The sequence below is a fragment of the Macaca thibetana genome, chromosome 1 (genome assembly GCF_024542745.1).
Source record: "Macaca thibetana thibetana isolate TM-01 chromosome 1, ASM2454274v1, whole genome shotgun sequence".
Classification (NCBI taxonomy): Eukaryota; Metazoa; Chordata; class Mammalia; order Primates; family Cercopithecidae; genus Macaca; species Macaca thibetana.
Window position 1 is genome coordinate 37,180,476 of NC_065578.1, and position 25,157 is coordinate 37,205,632.

Sequence of the window (25,157 nt, forward strand, 5' to 3'; positions counted from 1 at the left end):
ACATGTGCGGCACTCTCCTGCCTCAGGGCCTTTGCACACACCATGCCCTTTGCTGGAATGCTCTTCCCCCAGATATCCTTGTGCCTCCCTCCATCACCCCCTTCAGGTCTTTACCCAAGTGTCCCCTTCTCCGTAAGGAAGACCCTGTTCTTTCTGACTTATCTTTATCTGTGGCACTTGTCACCATCCAGTATATATATATTTTTTGCTGACTGATTGTCTATGTTGCTTGTCTCTCCCCGAGAGAATGTGAGCTCCTTGAGAGCAGGGATGTTTTGTCTTTGTTTTCACCATCTGGAACAGTGCCTGGCAAGTCACGGGCACTCAATAAATATTTGTTGAATGAATGAATTGCTCATCATTTTGGAGGGTGCCAAAACATAGGAGCAGCTATCTTCCAACTTGGGCAATCGGAGGTCAGCGTTCTGCAATTCTGAAAGGGCATTATTTCAGTATTACTTCATTAGGGAGGCAGTGGGGGCCCTTGGGAGGAAACCCCAGGGTCCTTCCGCTTGGGGCAGCCAGCTCAGGAGGAAGTACCAGGTGCTGGTTCCTGACTCAGCGGAAGAGTCGACAGTGTGTTCTCACGGGGCAGCCAGGCATCAGGGATCCTGCTCCCTGCAAGCCTCTCTGTGCGCTCCCTGCCCCATGGCTGCAAGCATATCCAAGTCTAAGGCGGGCCTTCTAGGAGGCTTGCACTCAGCCAGCCCTCTCCATGGTAAGGGCACCAGAACCCGGAATAAACTCGGATTAAGGTAGGTATTTTAGTCGGTGCTGGAAAGTTAGGGGAGGATTAGCTACCGGAAGAGCACGGGCGGGGCACTGCAGGCCCAGGGAGCAGCGTGGGCAGAGCTGAGCAGGTAGGAGGCTCTTGGTGCACTGGCTGGGGAGGGACAGGCAGCGAGGTGTGGCTGGAACGTGTCTACTTACCTGTGAGAACCTCCTGAAGCCAAGATTGGGTCTGCTCCATCTTTGCCTGTCCCTGTAGTGCTTACAATGGTGCCCGGCCCTGAAAAGTGCCATTGACGTCGGCTGTGTGGCCTGTTCAGCTCAGGCCAGGAGTCTAGGAATTGGGTGGTTTAGGCACCTCTGATGGTGCATATCAGACCTCAGAACAGGCCTTGGAGAAGACGGGGTGGGGGTTTTGGCTGGGAGGATGGTCTAATCTGTTTGGTTGTTGCAAAAATAATTGCAGTCTTGCCGTTAACTTTGGTAAAACTGCAATTACTTTTGCACCAACCTAATACCTTTATTTCCTTTTTCTTTTTTTTAAACAATGTTTTGTAATCTACCTTTATTTTAAAAGTAGTTTCTTCCAAGAGGGGCACAAGGGTTTCTCCAGAGCTAGAGATGAACCCAGGTCAGAATGATCTCCCTAATCTGGACACATTCATGGCTAAATATGGCTTTGTCTGAATTTTAGAACAGGGTTCTTTACTTTTTTCTTTCTTTCTTTTTTTTTTTTTAATGCCATGAACTTCTTTAGCAGTCTTCTAAAGTCGTGTTTTTATTCTTTGTTATTATTATTTTTTAGAGACAGGGTTTTTAGAGACATTATTTTGTAGAGACAGAGCTCTGTTGCTCAGGCTGGAGTGCAGTGGCATGATCATAGCTCACTACAGCCTCTAACTTATGGGCTCAAGGAATCCTTCCACCTCAGCCTTCCAAGTAGCTAAGGCTACAGGTGCGTGCCATCACTTTCAGTTAATTAAAACTTTTTTTTTTTTTTTTTTTTTGTAGAGGCGGGATCTCGCCATGTTGCCACACTGGTCTTGAACTCTTGGCCTTAAGTGATCCTCCCACCTCGGCCTCCCAAAGTGCTGGGATTACAGGTGTGAGTCACCATGCCCAGACCAAAACAGTGTTTTTAAATGCATAAAATGAGATACATAGGATTACAAAGGAATGGTTACGGTTCTAACCATAGATCCCAAGTTAAAATGTCCAGTTACGCTCTTTTCGAGGACAAATATTCCAGCCTCTGAAAACAGAGCACAAACCTTGGCTTCTCCTCCTGCACACTGGAGGGTGGGGTTGGGGGAGGTGTTTGTGCATATTTTTGCAGGGATGTCCTGGGGGTGGAGATACATGTCTGAGAGGCAGAGTTTGGAACCCTAGGGGGGTGCCACTTGGAGGCAGATGGCTGGGCTGCCTGGGGGAAGGGGTGAGCACCCCATTTCTGGAGGTGGTAAGCTGGAGGCCCATCTGTCAGGGATTCTGGGGTCAGGCTGGGGTGGGTGATTTCTGCCCAGGTGGGAGAGGATTTTGATTGTGAATCTAGGAGGTACCCAGGGCTGTAGGATCTTTCTCTCTTGCCAAGCCCTGAGTCACCCCGGCCGCCCTGGGAATCTGAGAATGGTTACTTTGTGCTGGCTTCTGCCCGCCAGGCCCATAGCAACGAATTTACCCCAGTGCCATTTCCAATTTGCCTCAGAACCAGTAATTGATCTTGTTCTTTGGAAGACAATGGCTTCAGGCTAGGGAAACACCTCGCTCCTCTGTCTGGCTTCCAAAACCATTCCTGGGGAAGGGGATGGATTGTAAACCGTATCACCCATCCTCCCCCAATAGCTGTGCAGGGTTGCAGTTCTGAACCTAGGATGGGGTCCCTCCTTCTTTCCTCTGTGGCACCGTCACCCTCCCTGGCAGCTTCAAGGTCTTCAACATCACCCGACAGCCTTTGAAATGGTCCAGTCCAAATCCCCTGTGTGGGAGCATGGATGGGGTCACTGAGGCCTTGAGAGGGCAAGGACTTTGCCTAAGTCACATAGCCTCAGGGTAGCAGGGCGGGTTGTGGAACCTCAGCACTGACTCATCCTGCTGCGTCTCGAGTAGGGAGAGCTGGCAGTGGGAAGGCAGCCCCGGGTCTCCTTTGACAAACACATCATGCTTCCCACCTAAACCACCTCCGTGGGTGGGGAGCTGGGGACTGGTCTATTAGCTTTCTCCCGCTGTCCCCCGAGGGTGCATTTGTCTGTTTTGCATTTTTTCCGGGCTGTAGTTAGACAACTCCCGGTCCTGCGGGGAGCGCTGCAAAGAGAAAATGTCAGGGCGACATGCCGCCAAGATAACATTAGCGAAATATCAAGTCCTTTATGATGTCAGGAGGGATTCCTTCCCGCTGCCGAAGCTGCCTAATGACATCATAAAATAGGCCTGCGGCAGCCGCAGTCCCCCTGAGTCATCAATCAGCCCCGCTCGTGGAGGGCCCCAGCCTGCACGTGGGGTGGGGGTGCTGGATTTTAAACTCAAAGGAGGCCCCAACCCAGCAGCACTGTGATGAACTGAGGGACAGAAGACACCCACAGCTCCCAGAAAGGGGCAGCCTCCTGGTGACAGGGCCCCTCCATGGCTGACCTGGACACTAGGGGACAGGCATGGCTCCAAGACCCCTCGGAGATCTTGAGGCTGAGTTGGCTGCCATAGGAAATTAATGCCTCCCGGGGAGGACCGCACCCAGCCTAGAGTATCTCCATGGTGCTCAATGAGAAAAGAGACCCAAGCCCAGACTTCTGGTTTGCTGAGGGCTGACCTGTCTCTTGAGGGACAGACAGGACTGCTGGGGCCACGGACCTCATCATCTGGTGCAATGAGACCAAGAGTCACCCCACTGGAGACAGACAGAGGAGGTCTTTGGCTCCTTTGAGGCTGGCATGTACTCCTGCATGTTTTGTGTGTATACTTGCGTGTATCCATCTAGCTGTATAAATGTAGGAGTGTCCGCAGCACGCTGACAAATGGGTTAGTCCGCGTGTGTACAGCCTGTGTATACACACTCATGCCCGCATGCCTACTGTCCACCGCTTGCATTTTTGTGTGTCTGAGTCTACAGCTGCCTAGACACCCCTCTCCATGTCCACGTGCTTGTGTTTAAGTGTGTCAAAGTGTCTGCAGGTGTGGGGAAGGAGATGTGGAAGTGGATAAGGAGGATTGAAAGGAGAAGGGGGATCCCAGAGGGTGAGTGGGTACGTGGGGTGTAGGGGTGCCAAGCATGTCCACTCATCACGCTAGGCTGAGGACGTTGGCTGTGTTTTGGAATCACCTGGGGAAGTTGTAAAATCTACCCATGCTGCAGTCTCCCCTTAGATCAATGAAATCAGGACCTCTGGAGCCAGGGCCCAGCTACTGGCATTTTTTAAAGCCTCCCCAGACGATTGTAAAGTGCCACTGGGGTTGAGAACCAGGGGTGTACTGAAGCCTGGCTATTCTCAGTGTAGTCTGAGGACTCATAGCATCAGCCCACCTAGGAGTTTCAGAGAAATGCAGAATGCTAGGCCCTGTGCCAGACCTCTTGAGTCATAATCTGCATTTTCATCCTACAATCTGTATTTGAATAGGATCCCCAGGTGATCTGTACATCCATTAAAGCTTGAGAAGAGTAGAGTGGTGCTTCTCCACATGAGCAGGCAACAGAACGTGTTTTAACAAACCCTCCGGGGTGATTCTGTTGCAGAATTTCTGATTCAGTAGGTCTGGGGTGGTGTCTAAGAATGTGCTTTTCTAACGAGTTCCCAGGTGATGCTGATGTGGCCAACCTGGGGCCTACACTTTGAGAACCACTGGTATGATTGTAGCATATGAAGGAGGCGGACGGCTGGTGGGGGGAAAGGCAGTGGAGGCGGGGGTGTTGGGGAGGGAAGGTGGAATGGAAGGGGAGAGGACAGCTCAGGCACCTGGGAAGATCATGTCCCTCGAGAGTGTGCCCTGTCATTGTCATAGGGTCTTGATTTTCCTGACTCTTGGGTCAGGCCAGGGATGGGGCTAGTAAAGGGAAAAAGAAACATACAGAACTCTCCCGAGAACTGCCGGCATTTATCCTCTCCTTTCTAGTCCCCGCAGAGCCTCTCCCACCCCTCGTTCTGTGCAGTAAAAGGATCCAGGGCTGGATACTTCTCTGGCTCCTGAGAGCCCCAAAGACGCTGGCCCTCCCTGAGCCTGAGCTCATCAAAATGCTTATATGCCTTCTTGGGGGGTCCAGCGCTCAGAGGGGTCTCAATAATCAGGGTACCCACGTGTCCAGTTTGCCTGTGACAGTCAGTTTCCGATAATCATCCTTTCATTCTCAAAAGTTTGCATGATAAGCCATATGGCTCCCTACTAATAATGGTTACCGAAATGATGAAAGTTCGGTTGAGGTAGAGGGGAGGAGGCTGAGAGGGTGCAGTGTGGGAGGGGACTGGGTGTCTTCCAAGGGAAGCCCTCTGGAAACCTGCCTTCCAGGGCCCCTCTGCCTTGCCTGGCTTCCTTGGGGAGGAATGGTAAGGAGGGCCTTTCCCAGGAGGGGTCAGTAATTGGGGGGAGGGGTCTCTCCTATGGGGCGGCTAGCCTTGTCTATCCGCCGGTGTGGAGGCAGGAGGTGGAGTGGGGGTGGCGGTGGGAGCAGAGGACAGGCAGGTACAGGCTCAGCTGCAGCCCCTCTCTTGCCTGGGGCCAGACCGTAGTATCAGTACCTCTTTTGCCTGCATCTCCGCCCCAGGAACCTGAGGGCTGGGGGAGGAGATAGGGATCAGTGGGAATACCAGAGGTGTGAGGCAGGCATGACCTCACCCAGGGTGTGCCTGCTCTCTGAGCCCTGCCAGGCCACCCTCCACCCGCTCCCAGGTACCCCTAGGCCGGGTTAGACAACAAGCTTCAGCCAGCCATGGCAGGGGCGTCCCAACGCGCTGGCTGGGTCCCAGCCAGGCTGAGGCAGGGAACTGGGTAGCCTAGTGCTACCCAATACTTCGTCTGGAAATAGCCGATAGTGAACCAAAGTGGATCTTCTCCCCCCGTCCCTGCGGGGTCCCTGGGGGCTGGTGCATTTGGGGGAACAGCAGGGAAGTAGAGTTGGGACTGGGGAGAGCAATTTAGGACTGGAATTTTGCCAGAGACTTGTGGTCCAGAAACAAGGGAAGTCAGTACTTTCAAATGACCAGGGGAACTGGGAGACCTGTCTCAGCTTGGGACGGGGGTGAGAGTCAGGAAGAAGTTGGTCCAGCAGTGTGGGCCAGTAGAAGAATGCCACTGTGTGCCCAGTGGTGTGCTCATTGGCATTAACTTGGAAATCACAGGCAGAAAAGCCAGAGGAGGCGGTGGGAAGTATTTACCAAGCCACATACGTTAAAGCACCTCTTGGTAACTTCCGATTCCGGATGAGCCCAGAGATTCACATGTGGTAAGGTGGGCTGCTAAAGTCAAGTGGTTGACACGGGCTTGGTGGAGTATGGGTGGCCCCCTAGAAACTGTGAGGCTCCTGAAAATGTACGGGGAGGGCTCTAGGAGAAAATGCTCCCACCCTTGACTATCTGCTGAATGGGCCAGAGCCTCCTGGCTAGGGGCCCCTCCCAGCTGCCCTGTCATCACTCAGCAGTCCCCATTTATGCCTGAAAGCACACTTAGGCCCTCCCCACACATGCTCTCCTATCCCCATCCCACTTGTCTACAAGCGCACCCATGCCACCCCTGCATACACTGGCGCCCACCACCTCCATGCACATCCCACACCCGAAAGCACAGGGAGGCCTCTCCCAGGAGCTTCGCACAGAATGCGCCCTCCAGACATCTTTGCATAATGAGTGAACCGATCCATCTTTGAGCCGTGACCTTTTCTGGCCATGCTCCTTGTCTGTGGGTTCAGAGTCCCAAACCCAGCAGGGAAGAGGGGGCAGACAGCATTTGCCCCAGGGCTAAAGGCTATAACCCCGCTCTCCAGAACATCACCTGGTGGTGGCCTTCCCCGCCTTGTGGATCTGAGCTGCTATTCAGAGCTCCCTTCCCCCATGTGCCAGGGACCCCTGGCTGTATTTCTGCCTATCGTCCTCTGAGTCATTTTTTGTTTAGCAAATGTTTCCTCGGCTTTCTGTGTATCTGGCCTTCTACTGAACTCTGGGGCCCAGAGACCAGGAGAATAGTTAGCTCATCCCTTCCAAAGGACACCCAGTGACTCTGGGGCTTGGCAAGACCCTCAAGCTGGCCACCCCTCCATTCTGGGATTATATCCTTCCTGGACCCTTCCCCCACCTTCACTCCCACTTCTGTCCTCACACTCACACACTTTTCTGTACCATGTGACAACCACTGTCCTCCTCCTTGCCATTCTGCTCCACCCCTCCTTTTCTTTCTTCACTCTGCTTTGGCTGGATGACAACACCTGGTGGCCTGGTTGTGTCCTCTTGGTTCTGGGACAGTGGCGGGAGTGTTGTGGAGGGTCTCGGACCCTTCTCTGGCAGCTGACACTCCTGTTTTGGCGCTGGGAGGAGCAGAGCCAGTTGGAACCCATGTGGGTGGGTGGAGGCTGTCCCTGCTGGGTTCTGGTTAGGGGTTTTGGCTTCTTGAGGGCCTGAAGCATGGCAGGGAGGGGAGGGAGGAGAAGGAGGGGGAGGAAGGAAGAGAAAGAGAGAATGGGAGATAGAAACAAGAGTGAAAGAAAGCCACAGAGACCGAGAAATAGAATTGGGACAAACGAACCAACAGACAGAGATTCTGACTCTATTACCAGGCACTTGTAAAAGATCACTGTTGGCCAGGAAGTGGCTCACACCTGTAATCCCAGTGCTATGGGAGGCCAAGGTGGGCAGATTGCTTGAGTTCAAGAGTTCAGGACCAGGCTGAGCAACATAGTGAGACTCTGTCACTACAAAACACAAAAAATTAGCTAGGCATGGTGGTGCGTGCCTGTAGTCCCGGGCTACTCAAGAGGCTGAGGCAAGGTGATCGCTTGAGCCCAGGAGGTGGAGGTTGCAGTGAGCCAAGACTGTGCCACTGCACTCCAGCCTGGGTTACAGAGTGAGACCCTGTCTCAAAAAAAAAAAAAAAAAAAAAAAAAAAAAAAAAATCGCTGACCTTTCTTAGGCATGCACTTGGATCTATCTCAGTGCGTGAAGAGATGCAGTATGTGATGCCTGGCCCTGGGATGGCCGCAGAAAGGGCTTGGGTCCTGTCCTGGACTCCAGCTGCATTTGGCCACAGTGCCCACTCCTGCTGTGAGGGCTGGAGGGTACCCTCCAGGAGGAGACCTTAGAGAGTGGCAGTGACGTTTCTTTGAGGGTACTGTGGCCCTGGGATGCTCTTGTTTGCCCCTCCATGGCCCCCACCTTGTTGCGGTCTTGACACCCCTCAGCTCAAGGCTTCAGGGAGCTTCAGAGATTGGAACTGAGCTTTGTAGAGGATTTCGTGCATTTTCAGCAGCCTCTGGCCGCACCTCACATGGATGGCTTTCAGCCTTTCCTCAGATCCTGGATCTCGGGTCGCCCTCCTTTGTCCCTGGCTGTGACCTTGGACCTTCCTCTGGTCCCTGTGAGGCTACCTAGGAGGGGGTGGGACTAGGGGTTCAAGATAAGGAGCCTGACCTCTCCTCCTTTCCAGCTGAACTGTCAAGAAGCTCCCGGGCAGGTTATGATCCATCCCAACCTGCTCTGCAGGCCTCCTGGGCCCCTCCTTTGCCTTTTGCCTGGGGGACCCCTCCCCAGCCACGGCCAAGGCCCAGGAACCCTGCTAAAAGCCACGAGCAATCTCCTGAACTTAACAAGGGATCATGGCAGGAGCAGAGAGTCCCTTTGTGTCCTCACAGCACAGCACGCACCCGCCCCAGGACAGAGGGGCCCTGGCAGCCTCCAGCCTGGTTATCTGATTTGGGGGCTGATGGGGTTTCTAATGGAAAACAATATGGTAATTTCAGAATGTTCCTGATTAGATGAAAATGATATTGCATCAAAGTTACTTCCTTAATTTATTCAGAAAATAACAAGAGAGAATTCTCTCCTAAGATCCTTAATTAAACCAGAGCTTCCACCGCAGGCAAAGCAAGCTCTAGCTCCAGGTGTGGGGAACAAAGGCCGCTCCTGGCCTGAATCTCTGAGGGCTGCCCTTGGCTGCGGGGTCTGGGCAGGTCTTTACCCAGATAGGCTGCCCATTCTGCGGAGAGGGGGCGTTGGCAGAGAGAGGGCCCAGGATGAGGCTTCTTCTGCAAGGGCCAGTGGGGTGGTCATCCTAGAATCATTCCAGTCCTGTCCTGCCTTCCTATCTTCTCCAACTTCTTCCTGCTGGGTCCCCAGTGATCTCGATCCACGGAGACTCAGAAAGCTGGGGTGGCAAAGCTGGGAGCCCAGGGCATCTTCAATACATGGGCCAGCTGGGTAAGCATGGAAGATGCTGGTAGGGCCAGTTAGGATCTGCACTGGGTCAGCTTGGGGCAGTCGGCACACCTGAAAAGTCTTCAACAAACAGGCTCTGATTTGAGAGGGAGAGGCAGGGCTAAGAGAAAGAATACAAGAAGCTGAAGCATCTGGACGTTAGCAACGGGGGAAGGAAGTTGTGGCAGCTCTCAGGCCTGAAGGGGCAAGGGAAGGAAGGACGGAGATGGGGCCACTGGACAGAGCTGTGGCCATAGAATAACTCAGCCAGTGCCTGAATGCAGTGAGTCAGAGGAGATGGGAGACATGTTCCCAACCTCTCTCTTTTCCTGCCCTTGATTCCCTGCTGGTGCCACATATTAGCTGGAGTGGACTGGAAGCCAGAGGGTGGGAGAGCCTGGGAGACACACTTCATAGGGAAGGCCCCTGGAGGGCCCAGAACAGGGCAGAAAGTGAATCTGGGGACAGAAAGCACAGCTTCCAAGGTGATGGTAAACAACCTTTCATCTGTCTAATGCCTCAGAATTTCTCCAGCACATTCTCATCCATTTTCCTTGTCATTCCCCGCAATCGCCCTAAGTATACATTTTTGTCTCTAGGAGGAAGCAGGCTCAGAGAGGTCAAGTGATGTCCCTGAAATCACACAGTGAAGAGGTAATGGAGTTGAATTCCATTCTGCTTTACTCCACCTCCCTCCCCATTTTTCCCCCAATGAGACCCTCGTGTGTAAGAAAGTGCTAGTCTGAGCTGGGTGTTACAGAGGCTCCGGGTGTGGAAGGGCCCTGCCTAGAAGCTTCTGTGAGACCACGAGGGAAGTCCTGCCTCCTGCCCATGGCATGTCAGCAGGCCTATGGTACCAAAAATGTCTAATTCAGGTGGGACCTCCTGTTTTGGGGTCTGCTATAGAGTGGGGTGAGTCTGGGATCTGCTGGAGCAGGAGCTGAAAAAGGAGGCATCATTCCTGAGTTGGAATCATTTTGGAACGAACTCCCCGTATTCCCAGGGACCATCTCCATTTGTCCACATGCCTGCTGGTTACACTGAACCAGCCTCAGTCCCTCCCCAGCAGACACCAGCACCCCACCTACTGAGCAGTGTAGCAGGGGCCAGGAATGGCTGGGGATCCATGTGTTTAATCCTCTGGGTGGCAGGAAGAACCTGGGTGGGGTTCTTGGGAAGCTTTTGACTTTGAACTCTGATGTGGCAAATGGGTAGAGAGTTAGAAACGTGGGCTCTGAAACTGACTCAGAAGGATCATGAAGTGTGAGAAGAGTTCTGAGGGTGGGGAGGCTGGCAAGGCACATGCTTGTATACGTGGGTGTGTGTGTATACATCAGCACATATGTGTGTGAGGATGTGTGTGTAAGAGGAAGAGAATTGTTAGGTCATTGGAGATCAAAGGGTCAAGGTCAAAGGAAGCAGGGCTTGGATGGACTGTGCAAGGTGATAATAATAGAAGCAGCTAGCATTTATGTAACACTGTATGACAAGCCTGTTCCAGGCCCTTTACATAATTAACTATTTTAAATCCTTGCAACCAATTCAGGAGGTAGATACTATTATTACCCCATTTTATAGGTGAGGAAACTGAGACACAGAGGGGTTCAATGACGAGCCCCAATATCGGAGCTAGGATTTGGGCCCAGGCCCAAGTCTTGACCACTGAGGAGTACTGTGGCCCCCAGCCTGTCCTGGAGGGCATGGTCCTGGACCCTGCCTCCTGCCTGGGGCTTCTGGACTGCTACTTTGATGCTCTCTCTGTGTGTCATGCTCTTTGTCCCCAGCAGGTCTGTTTTGGGGGAGATGTGAAGTTGTTCCCACAAAGTTCAAGTATCAGGCAGGAGGTCCTAACTGAGCCAAAACAAGGAGGTATCAAAGAAGCTTGGGTTTGGGGGAGCCATTCATCCTGGATGGCAGGATGCAGGGAGTGTAGGGGGATGAGGCAGAGAAGTGAGCAGGGGTGATGTGTAAAGGGACTTTGTCGGCCAGACTAAGTCATGACACCTCCATCCTATAGCATGGGGGCAGGAGCCTTTGATAAGGGTTTCACACAGGAGAGTGGCATGGTCATCCTCGAAGGCTCACTCTGGTGCAGTGTGGACTGGAGCAGGAGAGACTGGAGACTGAGCAGTTGATGAGCTGCGTCATGCCAAAACCCCCAGGCAAAAGGTGATAAGGCCTGGGCTGGGTCAGGAGGTGAAAACGGGGAGATGCTCTTAAGAGGTAGAAGCCTCAGTGTTGGGGATAGACTGGACACGATGGGGTGGGGGAAGGGAGTCGCTGAGAAGGACACCTAGGTTTTTGGGTACCTGGGGGGGATAGGAGTCGTATGAGGAAGAGCAGCTCCTGCTAGTCCCGTAGGTCCCTCAAGGCAGCAGGAAGTCTGTGGCCCTGGTGGCTGAGGCTCAGCTACCTGGAGGAGCCCAGGAAAAGTGACCAGGGCATCTTCCCCTAGGCCAGGTATCACATGACCCTGGAGAGATTTGGATCAGCCCTGGATTCTTTCCTGCTGGACCCCAGAGGCTGCGGAGGCAGGAGGGCAGAGGCATGGCAGTGGACACATCAGGAAATGAGGGGCAGGGATTGGTTTCCTTTGGAATCATTTTCACTTTCCTTTGACTCCTCTGTTTCTAAAAGACTCAAACAGGAGATGGCAGAGAAGGAAAACTCTGTATCATTCATTCTTTTTTTTTTTTTTCTTTTTGAGACGGAGTCTCACCCTGTCACCCAGGCTGGAGTGCAGTGGCACGGTCTCATCTCACTACAACCTCCACATTCTGGGCTCAAGCGATCCCCTTGCCCCGGCCTCGTGAATAGCTGGGAATACAGGCACGTGCCACCATGCCTTGCTAATTTTTGTATTTTTCTAAAGATGGTGTTTCAACTCCTGAACGGTTTCGAACTCCTGACCTCAAGTGATCCACCTGCCTTGGCCTCCCAAAGTGCTGGGATTATAGACGTGAGCCACCGCACCCGGCTTCATCATTCATTCTTAAATCTGAAATTCCAGAGAAGCCCTGTGCTACAGTGGTTAAAACTCTCGTTCTGTGGTTAGCTGGGCTTCACATTCCAAAGTTATCACTTTGTAGCTGGGTGTTCTTGGGCAAACCACTCTACCTCTCTGAGCCTTAGTTTCCTCATCTGGCAGTTAGGGCTCATTCTAACACATACCTCACAGGCTTGTTGTGAAGTTTAAGGTAGTGAAGGACCTCCACGGCAACTTGTTATGATGCTGAGATCTGCGCAGGGTGACAGGGAACAGGGCTGCTATGATGTGTGTCCTAGGAGGTTTCCCCCCATCCACAGGGAGGGGACAAGGCTATTCTTTTGGAACTGGGGATGCGGAAGAAGGGGAGGGGTGCCTGTAAGTCTTTACTGCCTGGCAATTCCAGGCCCTGCCTCTTTCTTGCAATCCTGGAAAAAAAATGGCAACCCCCCAACTCCCCATCTCCGCTGCCTAGACATGGGCCTCTCCAGATAGGATCTGGACCTGCCACGCCTCAGCCTTTCCCCCTGGCTGCAGACAGTGTCCAGCTCAGCCCACCTTCTCCCGCCAGGGCAGTGCCTCGACTCCAGCTGCCGGCTGCCTGCAGGCCCTAACCTGAAGCCAGGGTAAGTGGTCCTCGAGCTCTCAGAGGACCTGGAGGGCGTTCTGAGGTCAGGGCAGGACCCAGCCTTGCCACAGACCCATCTACATCCTTCCAAGGTCAGAGCCCATAGTCAGAGCCCACAAGGAAGGCAGCAGAGGGTGGTCACTCCCCTCTCCCCCTGGCTCCAGCTCCGGGAGCCAGGGACCTGACCCCTGGGCTGAACTCGGCTGTTACCTCAACCCCAACTCAGAGAGTTTGCTGGCAGCAGCCTGGATGACTTTGGTGTAGTTTCTGTGGTTTAATAAGCTACAAAAACGACATTATTTTAAGCCAATCTGGATATAGCACAAAAACTCTCACCCCGTCTGTTCTGTGAAACTCAGATACCCTGACGAGAACACAGCTCACAACCAACTAATACAATATTCTACTGGGCGCGCTGTCAGCGGGCCCCACGCGGGAGCCGGCTCCCCGAGGACGGCCCAGCCGCGCAGCGCAGGCCGAGGAGGGAGGCGGCGGCCGGGGCGGCGGAGCAGGCGGAGGGCCCAGGGCCCGGGTGGGGGCCTCGCGGGGTTGGGGGGACTGCCTGTCTTCTCCCGGAGCAGCTGGGGCCGGCCACACAGAACCCCCTCACGGCTCCCCTGCCCCCCTGCATGGGGACGCGGGGAGGAGAGGAGAGGAGATAGAAGAGGAGAGGAGAGGAGAGGAGATAGGATAGGAGAGGAGAGGAGAGAGGAGAGGAAAGGAGAGAAGAGAAGAGAGGAGAGGAGAGGAGAAGAGAGGAGAGGCGCGTTCTGGCCTGCTGACAGCAGTTCTACTCCCACAACTCACATATGTCTGATTCCGAAGCAGGGAAGTGTGTCCAACACACCCAATGCAAAGACAGGTTGTTGAATATTTTTTCTCTCATCACTAAAAAGGATTCCCTGCTGGGTGCAATCAAGATCCATAAACTCGCGGCTCGAGTCGGTGTGAAAGCAGCGCTCCAGCCCAGACTCCCTCGCTGGCGCTAAATGCAGGCTCCGGGCGGGCGGAGATGCGCCGGCATCCGCTAGCAGCCTGGCCTTGCGACCGGCAGTTCCCGGCACATTAGGCAGTGCGCTTATTTTGGGCTCCGCTTCAGTGGATTAACTTTCAGTGTAAAGTTTTGAAGCTCGAGCACCGTCCCCGTGACACTGCCCCCTCCCCTTTCGGTGGGTACCAAACTTTACAGAGCCAGAGTCAAGGAGAGCTGGCTGAGTTCTCAGCAGCCCGGGGGTTCAGCGGCTGTTCTCCCTGGCAGCCTGGAGAGTCCCCCAGCTGGCTGACCCAGCCTGCCTCGGTGGGGACCAGGTGCCAACGCTTCTCTCCGGGGCAGAGACACTGAGCTTGCAGGACTTCGGTGATTTTGCAAGGTTCCCTCAGGGGTTGGTCTGGGTAAACTAGGCTCACTACTGCTGGTGGTGGCAAGCCTGGTATCGCCGCCCTCCACTCACTGGCTCCCTCCTGCCTTGGCGATAGGAACCCAGGATGCATCCTGGAGGCTGGAATCCTGATGTTTATATGAAGATAAGGGTGCCTTCTTTCTTCTGAGATGCCTTCCTTATCCCTCAAGTAGGGAGCTGAGGCAGAAAGGGAAGTGGCAGGAGACTTAGTTGGGCCACAGGAGAGCCCCAGGGAAGCTAAGGGGGCAGAGAGAGGGCGTGAGGGAGAGAAGAAAGGGGAACATGGCCAGCCCCTAGACTCCTTTCTGATGCTTTGGGAAGGAAGAGATTGGGGTTCTTGGAGAAACCTGGGCTCCTCTTTCCTTCCCCCCACCACATGCTCAGTGACTGCTGGGAGGTGCTTTCAGATCCAATGGTTTAAATATCTAGTTCCCATGAATTATTAAGAAGTAACTGAAAATGTCTTCAGAAAAGTCCCCCTTCTTCCCCCAGCATCCCATTTTCTGGGAGCCTAGGATGTGTCGTTTAAAACCAGAGTGAGCTTCAGAAACACCACACAGGGCGAAGCAGCCCAGTTAGAGTGCCCAGGCTCTATAGGGTATGGATCGTGTTACTTACTTACTCATTCATCCCAACACATCATCAGGGCTGACTCTGTTTAGGTTACTGGATGGAGGTTTTGGGAGGCACGGCCTGGGAAGGGAGAGTAGATGCATACCCGTTCACACATTTGTTCGTTTATTAACACCGAGCATGAGCCAGGCACCATGTTTGGGCGCCGAGTGCAAGCAGATGCAGTTTAAGTATGAAGCAGAACATGAAAAGGGCTGTGAAGGAGAGAAGGGGCTTGGGGATTGGGCTGCACCAGGCCTCTGCAGGCAGCGCTGTCCAAGACCTCTCCCAGCTGCGAGGCAATGCTGAGTGAAAGCTGGACGGACTACAGCGCCTTCCGGGCCTGCATCCTTTAAAGCTTTGCACCAGCTTGCAGAAGCCCACAGGGCTGCAATCACTGTGCCTCAAAGTTATACCAAGGCAAACCCCAACGATGAGAAAGAGGAAATGTTGAGGCAGTTTGGGGGAGCCCTGGATTTTTTTTTTAGAAGACCTTCTTTTCACTCATAAATCACTGTCCTCTGAAACCCCTCCTCCACTTTCTCTACACACACACTCTCTCTCTCCAAGAGATCAGCACATTGCAAAGACAGGTTGTTGAATATTTTCTCTCTCATCACTAAGAAGGCCTCCCTGCTGGGTGTAATCAAGAACCATAAACTCGCCTTGCGGCTTGAGTCAGTGTGAATCGAGCCCCAGTCAGCTTTCCTCGATTCAGACACGCTCTGGCCGGCTGACAGCACGGGCCAGGCCGGCGGGTGATGGCCAGGCTGCTCTCATAGATGCATCCGAAGGGGCTGCAGCCAGTGGGGCTGGGTCTCCTAGAGTCTCAGCCACCGGCTCTGTAATGACCTGGCATGGAATTCAGGGCGCCTCTCCTGAAAGGTCAGGAAGGAGAGAAATCAATGCCTGCAGACAAGGAGTCCGTGCATTGACAGGTGCCACGGGCACTCCTTGGCCGTCACCCCATGTCCCCAGGTCCCCGGGGAGAGGAGACAGCGACAGGATGACCTCTCAGACTTGGCAGTTATTTCTGATGAGCAGCCTGACCAGATGGCTTTCTCTCTGGTTTTTAGAATTGTTCCTTTCAAGGTGGAAGAGGGCATGGACCTGGTGTTGCCCCACTGGGCTAGGGTGGGGCTGGAGGGTGGGGATATTGGAATAAGAAGGGAGAGTGAAGGCGAGGCACTGGGGGAGCTGGGCTGGTGGCTGGTCGGCTGCTAAGGGAGCTGTCCCGTTCTTTGCCTGTAAAAACAGGAATAGCAAGGGTAAGAAGTCTTCAGAGGGACAGCTGGGGAGGAGCTTTTCCCATCTTTCCTTGACTTTCTATCTCTACAATGTTACTGCCACTGCCTGGACCCCTGGGCCAGATGGTCCCTCCCTCCTGACTCAAGAGCTGCTTCCAATATCCCTTTTAAAAGATACCCTCCTCCTGCCAGCCAGCAAACCTTTAGGACACCTGAGCGGTTTCCCAAATACGCCTTGTACATTCCCACCTCCAGGCTTTTGTGTTTGCCATTTTCCCTGCCAGGCAAGCCTTCTCTTCCTTCTTTTTCTGGTAAGCTCCTTCCTGTCCTTCCAGGCTCAGCAGAAATGTCTCCTCTTCTGAGGAGCTTCACCCGACCAGGCTGAGGTCACCCATGGCCCCTGGGGAACTCGTGCAATTCAGCCCTTAACATACTATGTTGTGGGGATCTGTCCATCTGCCCTCTGGGTGAGAGCTCCCCTCTAGGGTTGGGACTGAGTCTGACTCAGCTTTATGTGCCCAGGGCCCAGCACTGAGTCCACTGGGATGAACAGGATCAGAAGTTTTATCACCAAGTTTCAACACCGCTCTCTGTCTGTACCTGCCTCGCTGTGTACCTGTCTACCTGTGAACCTGTGTACCTGAGTGGGAGAGTGTGCCTTGGTTTCCATGCATCAGTCTTTTGCAGGAATGTCTTTCTGCCCACTCTTCCGTTCTCCACCCTCCAAACCGGACAAGGAGCTCCTTGAGGGCAGGGCGAGCTCTGCTTCATCTCTGAAAGCACAAATACAAAGTGGAGCTGGTAAAGATGTGTGCAACTGGTTCTGGATTTTGCTAAAAGGGACCTGTTCAGGCAGGAACCCTCTAGGCAGGGTTGCTGTTGTGGCTTCCCATGAAGGGTCTGGGCAAGTCCCTGTGCAGGGTTCAAATGCTCACTCTTCATTGGGTGGGAGGGTCCTTTCCTTTCAAGCCTGGAGAAGCTGCAGCCCCAGAATCTGCAGGCTCAGCCTCAGGGGCTGGCTGTCCACGCTGGGTCTTCACATTCCCATTAGCTAGTTGCGGGGCGAGCCCTGGGGCTCTTCTCCCAGGGCTGCCAAATAGATGGCTCGCTAGAACAAAGGGCAGCATTGGTTCTGCTGCTGCCTCCATAGCCTCCCTTGGGAGGCCGGAAGCCTGGACTCAGACAAAGTGTGGGTTTCCTCTCAGGCAGACAGCACGCCCGCCCTCCCACCTTTGCAGAGGCCACAGAGATATTGCCCACCAGCTTCAGGGCTCTCATAACTCTTTCAAGACAATCACTTTATTTATATGAGTTTGTTTAAAAAACCCACAGACGATCCACCACGGGGACCTCTCCGACCGGCTCGGCTTGGTTCTCTCCTATCCTCCGAGTCCATAACTCTTAGTCTTTTGATTTTCCCAGTCCACAAACTATAAAAATCTTATTTCTATAAGGTCTTTTATGGTTACCAAGATAGTCAATAGTGTCATTTTCATTCATATCATTCTGCAGGGAAGTTAGAGGAAACGAACCAGACAGAGGAGAGCTATAAATAAGGTTCAGCTACACAAGGCCCCAAGCGGATCCCACTGCGTTCTTTTAAAACTACACATGCACAGAATACACACACACAACATACACATATGCACACGTATGCCCAGTCATGCTAGAGACAGGTGCACACGAACTCACCCATGCACACAGGATGCTTTGTCCACATGCTGCTTGCACACACACGCGCATGTGCATGTATGTGCTTGCAAAATTTGGCAGTTTTAGAAAAAAGCCCTTTATGGGATTTGCCTGTCTTTGAAGGGCCAAGAGCACACAGCAGTACTTGCTGTGGTGAGATGGGGGAACTGAAGTAGGCCAGCTCAGAGAATGCATTCTAAAGCCATGAACTGCAAGGCTGGGCACCCGGCCATCCATGAGCTCATGTGTGGGGAGCTTTGGAATTCCCGCCAACACAGGAGCCTAGCTCTGGCCTGAGCGGCAGGGGCAGCCATCCAGCCAGCACTGGGAATGCCGGGCCACTCTCAGAGCTTCCTCTGACAGTCTCTTGGTGTCATCTGAGGGCCAAAGCCCTCATTCTTTGGAGGAGAGCCAGCCAGCTTCACCATTCTGGTTTGTGCCTTGCTGCCACACCTGACTGTCCACAGCCCTGCTGCCCACAGCTTTGCCTTCAGGGCAGGACCCCAGAGGAGGAGCCTAGGTTGTGACCCTAGAGCAGAAAGCAGGAAGCCTTGGGCACTGAGGCCCACGTGGTGAGGCAGAGAGAGAGCTGGCAGGGGAGGGGGAGGGTAAGAAGTCTTCAGAGGGAAAGCTGGGGAGGAGCCTTTCCCATCTTTCCTTGACTTTCTGTCTCTGGCAATGTTACTGCCACTGCCTGGACCCCTGGGAGCAGGTAGGGGAAGGGAGGGGCTGCATGGCTAGTGCCAGAGAACTGTACTCTCCTTAGAGAATTCCAGGCTCATTGGCATGGGGTGCAGAGGAAGGAATGGCTGCTGGAGTCAAGAGGTCTGGGTTCTAGCACTGACTAGCTGCACACTGCAGCCTTTCGCGATGTTGGGCAGACACTCTCCTGTCTCAGGATTCACCACTGTACCCCAGTGAATCACAAGGAGGGATGAGCTCTCAGGTTCCTCCTAGTTTGGGAACTGCAGGTGGATTAGCCACACTTCAGGGTCCCAGGGCAGGTGTGTCTCCTTAGTTTCCCCATCTGCAAAATGGGGCTGATGAGTTTTTACCGTTGGCAACATCCCAGGGACACTGTGAGGGAAACTGGGCAAAAGTCCAGGCGTACGGATGAGCTTATTTGGGAACTGGTGGCTTTGGAACTCATAACGAATGCAACCCATCAGGGTGCCCAAGACCTTGAAAACGATACCCTCCCACCCCCAGCTTCTTTCTTCCACCTTACTCCTCAGCAACCCCGTCCTCCCCCAGCACTGGAGAGCTGAGAATGCAGCCCAGGGCTCTGAGCTCGAGGCCTTGGAATTCCTCTATTCCCCTACTGCCTTCTTCAAGGGAACTATTAATTGTAATTTAAGCCTCCCAAGTTAAAAGCAGTGTGCAGATTTAAGGATTCTTTCATCCCAATTACACATCGTTTCTGGCTGCACTTTAGTGCCAGGCTTTTATCTGTTGTTCTGGGGAATCACTTATCGGCCAGAGCAGCGGGCTCCACACAGATTGCTCCCTGATTATGTTTAATGGCAAATGGAGAGTTAACTCTCCTCCTTCCCCAGAGCTGTGTCGGCATTTTTCCCAGCCCAGCCGAAAGCAGCCCAGGGGAACAGGAGGGCATGGAATGGAGGAGCTGCAGGGACCTCCATGTCCTGGGACTATTTGTGCAGGGCTCCGAGGGGACCTGTATGGCTCAGGGTGGCCAAGAGGGCAATGCTGCCCCCACCTACCGGATGACCCAAGTGCTCTGTTTCAAATGCTGATAGCAGCCCTGTGTTTAATCTACACATTCCACTACCATGGGAGGCTACTGTGTGTTCATGCGTTGGGCTGGCCTCGTTTCCTCACTCACACTGCAGTGTGCCCGGCAGTTAGGGCCACTGCATCAGTCTTATACACACTTGCACACTCCAGGGTGAGCCCAGTTCTTGGACCTGCACTGCCACACACACACTCACACACACACTAGCAATCAGCATCTCCATGTGCACAATCACACTTGACTTGCATAGACTCCCTACTCCCACCTGTGAGCACACCCTCAGCTCAGTCCCAAACATGCACAGAGTTGGACCCTTCTCCACCATCAAATGGAGACTTTTCCGTCTGTCTGTCTTTTTGTCTTTTGCTCACAGAATTAGGCTGCCAGAGGAGCTTGGAGTGGATCTTGGAATGTCAGGTGATGAGATCGTAGACTCAGACCCCTGTGCCATTGAGCCCCCAGTGTCACTCATTTCCACTGGGTTCCTGAGCCCCAGTAGGATTGTACCTTGTCACAGAGTTTGGGCTGGCTCACTCCTTTGGATGCTACTCTGTAAATCTGAAACTCGACACTCCAAAGCAGAGCTTCTGGTCTCCCCCAAACCTGCTTCTCCTGCAGTCCTCCCCCGTCTCAGCTCTTGGCAAGTCCTTGCTTCCATTGCTCAGGACAAAAAAACCCTGGAGTCATTCTTGACTCCTCTCTTTTTCTCACTTCCTACTTCTAGTCCATCAGCAGATCATGCTGGCTGTATTTTAAATACATATTCCTAATCTGATCGCTTCTCACCACCCCCACTGCCACCACCTCGACCAACCCCACGAAGACCTGGTTTACTGTAGCAACCTCCAGACAGGCTTTCCTGCTCCTGCTCCTCCCCTCCACGTGGCAGCCAGATCCTGTCCTTCTCTGCTCCTCTTGAAGAAATAGTTGAGGACCTTACAGGGGCTTGCGAGTCCCTATGTGATCTGCTCCTTTAACCCTACCCGCTCCTGACTTCTCCCCTGTTTTCCCTCCTGCACTCCTCTTCAGCCACAGTGACCTCCTTGCTGCACCCCTGCCTTAGAGTCTTTGCTGTTTCCCTGCCTAGAATGCTTTTCTACCCGATCTCTACTTGAATAACCCTCTTCCTCCTCCTTCAAGCCTGCTCCAGTGTCACTTCTTAGTGAGATCACCTTAAATATCCTATTGAATCCTGCAACCTGCTGCCTCTTCAGCCCCTGCCCTCCCAATCCCACTTACTCTGCTTTTATTCCCTTTTTTTCTTTTTCTCTTTTTCAGCAGAACATATACCTTCTATCACAAGTTGGGTGCACTGGGAAACAGACTCCGATAGAGACTTCGGCTTGCAGGAATTTTACTGGGGAAGGCTTTCATGTAACATAAAGACCTTCAGGGAGTGGAGGAAGCAGAACAGGCAGAGGGAAAAGTTGAATTGTGATATAGTCACAACAAAGGACTTAGCTGACCCCATGGGGAGCTGTGAGCTGCATTAAGGTGAGGGGGCTGGGGCCTGTATAGCCCCTCATCTACCTACTATTGGGTGTGGGCTGCCCCCAGGGAAGGGGAGTGACCTTGGGTAAAGCAGCTGTCTTCTCTGAGCACAGTTCTGGGGAAGGACTCAGCTGAATGGCTTTGGCCACCAGTGCTCCCAGCAGCTGGGGGTGAGTGCGTCCATTCAGAAGTGGAGAACTGGGTGCCACACCACAGCGTCCACTCTGCCTTTTACTATACATAAATGAGTAAATATCAATATATAAAATTTATCGTTTGTTGGCTGGGTGCAGTGGCTCATGCCTGTAATCGCAGCACTTTGGGAGGCCGAAGCAGGTGGATCACTGAGGTCAGGAGTTAGAAACCAGCCTGACCAACATGGTGAAACTCCGTCTCTAGGAAAAATACAAAAATTAGCCAGGCGTGGTGGCATGTGCCTATAATCTCAGGTACTTGGGATGGGAGGCTGAGGCAGGAGAGTCACTTAAACCTGGGAGGCGGAGGTTGCAGTGAGCTGAGATCATGCCACTGCACTCTAGCCTGGGCCACAGTGAGACTGTCTCAAAACAAATAAAAATAAAAAATAAAATTTACTGTTTGTCTATCTTTCCCTCTAGAAAAGAAGTCCCAGGAGGGAAGGGAATCTCTGTTAGTACAGCTCCCTGATGTTTTTCAAGTGCCTGGAATGGGCAAGTTTTGGCCCATAGTAGGCTCTCCATATATATTTGCTGAATGAATGAATGAACCTGCTCATTTCTCAATGTCCTGCTTGTGTCTGTCATCAGTTTCACTGGAGTCTCAATCTCAGTTTGGCCACCAACCAGTTGTGCAAACTATAGGCAAGTTGTTTAACTTCTTGGAGCCTCTGCTTCTTCATCGGTAAAATGGAATAATAGAAGTACCCATCTCACAGGGTTTTAGGAGGACGAAGTGAACTAATGTTTGCAAAGCACCTTGCAGGGGCTTGGGACAAAGCTGGTAGTCACTGAATATTAACTTGTTGTCAATGTTGTTAGTACCTTGGGCTCTCCTTGGTTTGGGTTGCTGCCAGGATTCTTATCAGACTTGAAGACAAAGTCAAAACTCCTGCTGGGAAATCTTGATTTTCCAGGTGTACAGGGATAGGTGGTGTACAGAAGTCTGATCTGCAGAGGTCATTATTGGTTAATGAGGATAGAGGTCTGCTTACAAGCCTCTGACTGGAATCCTTGCCTTGGGACAGCTCAACATGTACCTGTGTGTGTACGTGTGTCTGCACACACGATTGCATAGAGCTAATGCAAGCTAATTCAAAGCTGTGCATTCCTAAAGGATAACTGGTCCTAGGTAGTAGGCCTATATAGGAAGCCAGTCATTAGCAGGGTCAAAAGAGCCATCTTTCCTTCCTATCTTCTGCTCACTCTTTACCTCTTGCATGGGCTTCTTCCCCATTGCTCCTCTGAATGAACTCACTTCCCAATATCCAGTGACTTCCTTGTTGTCAAGTCCAGTGGTTGCTTACTTGACCTCAGCAACGATACTGACCACCACTCTCCATCTTTATTTCCCTGATTTGGGTATAGTGAATACCGTGGTATGTCTCCCTAGCTTTCCTGCAAAAGGACTCACTGAGGCACTCTGTTCTCCCAGTCAATGAAAGCATCTGTGGCCAACAACATCCTGAGTCTCTTCTCAAGAACTGCCTTTGGCCACATGGAACTGTCTCTCCCAAGTGTTATGCCACCTCCCAAGGGTTACACCACTTCCCAAAGGGTACAACACCTCCCTGGAGATAGTTCAAATTCAATAACTGATAACTCTTGCGTCATTTTGGGACATCTCTAAAGGCTCATAGTTGCTCTAGCACTTTCTACCAGTCCTTGGTCAGCCCAGATTTACCTCCATTGTCAATACATCAGAGTTCAACTTCTCCCTCTGCCTAGCCTGGCTTCCCTTCCTCTTTGCTGGTGTCGTGCCCGAGATCATTCTCCAATAAGTCTTCTGCATGCAAATCTCCATCTTTGATCTATTTCTGGGGAACCTGACCTACTACTACAGTTGGTGCTAGAAGTGGTTCCTAGGAAACGGACTCTAAAATGGGATTTTGGAGCTGGATCATCCACCGGCCAGTTGGTAATAAGAACCCCATCACTGGTGGTGGGTGGAGGTACTGATAGCCCCTGACATGTTCTAGCAGTGCAATTGTTAAAACTTTCACTGATGGGGAAGTGGGATGGGATACTTGTGAAAGGGAAAGTACTATTGGGTGTACTCTCTCAGACATTCGAGAGGCTCAGAGGAGTGATAATTATAAAATCTATGGAATTAAATGTTTGTTGCTGGGGGCAAGCAAGGCATTGGAAAAAGACAATGAAATGCTGAGAGTGATTAATCACCAATTTAAGGTGAAGTGTGAAAGCCAGAGGGCCTCCTTGCCATCAGATAAAGAGGTTTTCTCCTGCAGCTGGAAGGCAGAATAAACTGAGGTTTGGCCCAGGAATGCATTGTAAGAGCAGCAGATTTCCAAAGAAAACTGAATTCTCAACATAGCCTGTCAGCTCTGTTTGATTGATCAGGGCTTGACTGGGGGCTCTGACACTTAGGACAGGGGCATCTGTATGGATTCCCTTGAATGCCTTGAAACTCTAGGTCACCCTGAGCCCTTTGAGGCCAGAGTGTCCTTTGCCTTCCTGTGAAAGGCTAGAGCTTTCCTGGTGTGATGGTTTACTGAGTGTCAACTTGATTGGATTGAAGGATACAAAGTATTGATCCTGGGTGTGTCTGTGAGGGTGTTGCCAAAGAAGATTAACAATGGAGTCAGTGGGCTGGGAAAGGCAGACCCATCCTTAATTGAGTGGGCACCATCTAATCAGCTGCCAGCAAATATAAAGCGGGCAGAAAAATGTGAAAAGGAGAGACTGGCCTAGCCTCCCAGCCTGTGTCTTTCTCCTGTGGTGGATGCTTCCTGCCCTTAAACATCAGGCTCCAAGGTCTTCAGTTTTGGGACTCAGACTGGTTCTTCTTGCTCCTCAGCCTGCAGACAGCCTATTGTGGGACCTTGTGATCGTGTAAGTTAATATTTAATAAATTCATATATATATGTATACTATTGATTCTGTCCCTCTAGAGAACACTGACTAATACAGATTCTGGAACCAGGAGTGGGTTCTAGAGGAACAGAATATTAAGGATGGAGTTCTTTCATTGGTTCTGGGGTTTCTGGAGTTGGCTGCTTAATATGATTTGACCTCAAAATGCTAAAGACTCTACTTATAATAGTATGGAGAACACTGATAGTCCTTGGTGTGAACTGTTTAGAGAGTTATGCAAATAAATGCATTTGACACTCCTGATTTGCTGCTCATGAGAGGCAAGGAGTTTAGTGATTCTATACACAATACCTTTGACCATATGTGGAGAACCAAAGAACATAATGAAGCTGGTTGGTTGCTCCTAAGTTCAGTGGACAAAGTGATGAAAGAAAATAATGAACTCAAGAATTTTGTCTCCTGACTTCAGAAGCAGATATTGAGCCTCAAATCTGCTAAGACTGCCCTGAGTGAGAGTCTTATCTCCTGTAGAGAAAGAGCTGAAATTGTGGAAAAAGAGACACAAGCTCTTATCATGTGAGTGGCTGACCTGCAACCAAAGATGCATGCATAGCCTCACCAGGTGTCTACTGTTAAAGTGAGGGCATTGACTGGAAAAGAATGGGACCCTGAAACTTGGAATGGGGATGTGTGGGAGTTCCCTGATGAAGCTGGAGATACTGAGTTTGTAAACTCTGATGAACCTTTTATGACAGAAGGAACAGCTTCGCCATCCCCAGTAGTGGCAACATCCCCTTCTGGACCCATACTGCCATCAGCCTTTCCACCTTTGCCTGAGGAGATAAACCCTGCACTGCCTGAGGCAACAGTGACGGCCTCCCCTGAGGCAGTTGCCAGGCAAAATAATGTTGATTCTCCTCAGGAGCCACCCCCAACACCCCTGTTTGCTTCTAGACCTATAACTAGAATAAAGTCCCAGCAGTCCCCTGAAGGTGAGGTTGAGAGTATGATCCATGAGCAGGTGTGCTACACTCAAATAGGGGAGTTCTCTAATTTATATAAACAGCAATCTGGAGAACAGGCATGGGAATGGATATTAAGAGTATGAGATAATGGCGGATGGAATATAGAGTTGGATCAGGCTGAATTCATTGATTTGGGCCCTCTAAGCAGGGACTCTTGTTTTAATGTTGCTGCTGGGGGAGT

General features: G+C 52.1%; 3 protein-coding genes across 5 annotated transcripts in view; 2 read left to right on the forward strand and 1 right to left on the reverse strand.

The window, feature by feature from the left end:
* The window catches only part of NDUFS5 (NADH:ubiquinone oxidoreductase subunit S5), a 1,192,795-nt gene that overhangs the window by 286,523 nt on the left and 881,115 nt on the right, over nucleotides 1-25,157 (forward strand). The window contains exon 1 of one of the 3 annotated variants that reach the window (XM_050801026.1): nucleotides 4,616-4,625. The exons of the other annotated variants lie outside the window; for them this stretch is intronic. The gene's annotated coding sequence lies outside the window, so the exon portion shown is untranslated. Of the gene's footprint in view, nucleotides 1-4,615; nucleotides 4,626-25,157 lie in introns of those variants that run through there. 3 annotated transcript variants of the gene reach the window in all.
* SF3A3 (splicing factor 3a subunit 3) overlaps nucleotides 1-25,157 on the reverse strand; it is a 592,026-nt gene that overhangs the window by 169,948 nt on the left and 396,921 nt on the right. The window lies entirely within an intron of this gene.
* AKIRIN1 (akirin 1) overlaps nucleotides 1-25,157 on the forward strand; it is a 1,026,732-nt gene that overhangs the window by 151,627 nt on the left and 849,948 nt on the right. The gene's annotated exons all lie outside the window — the stretch shown is intronic.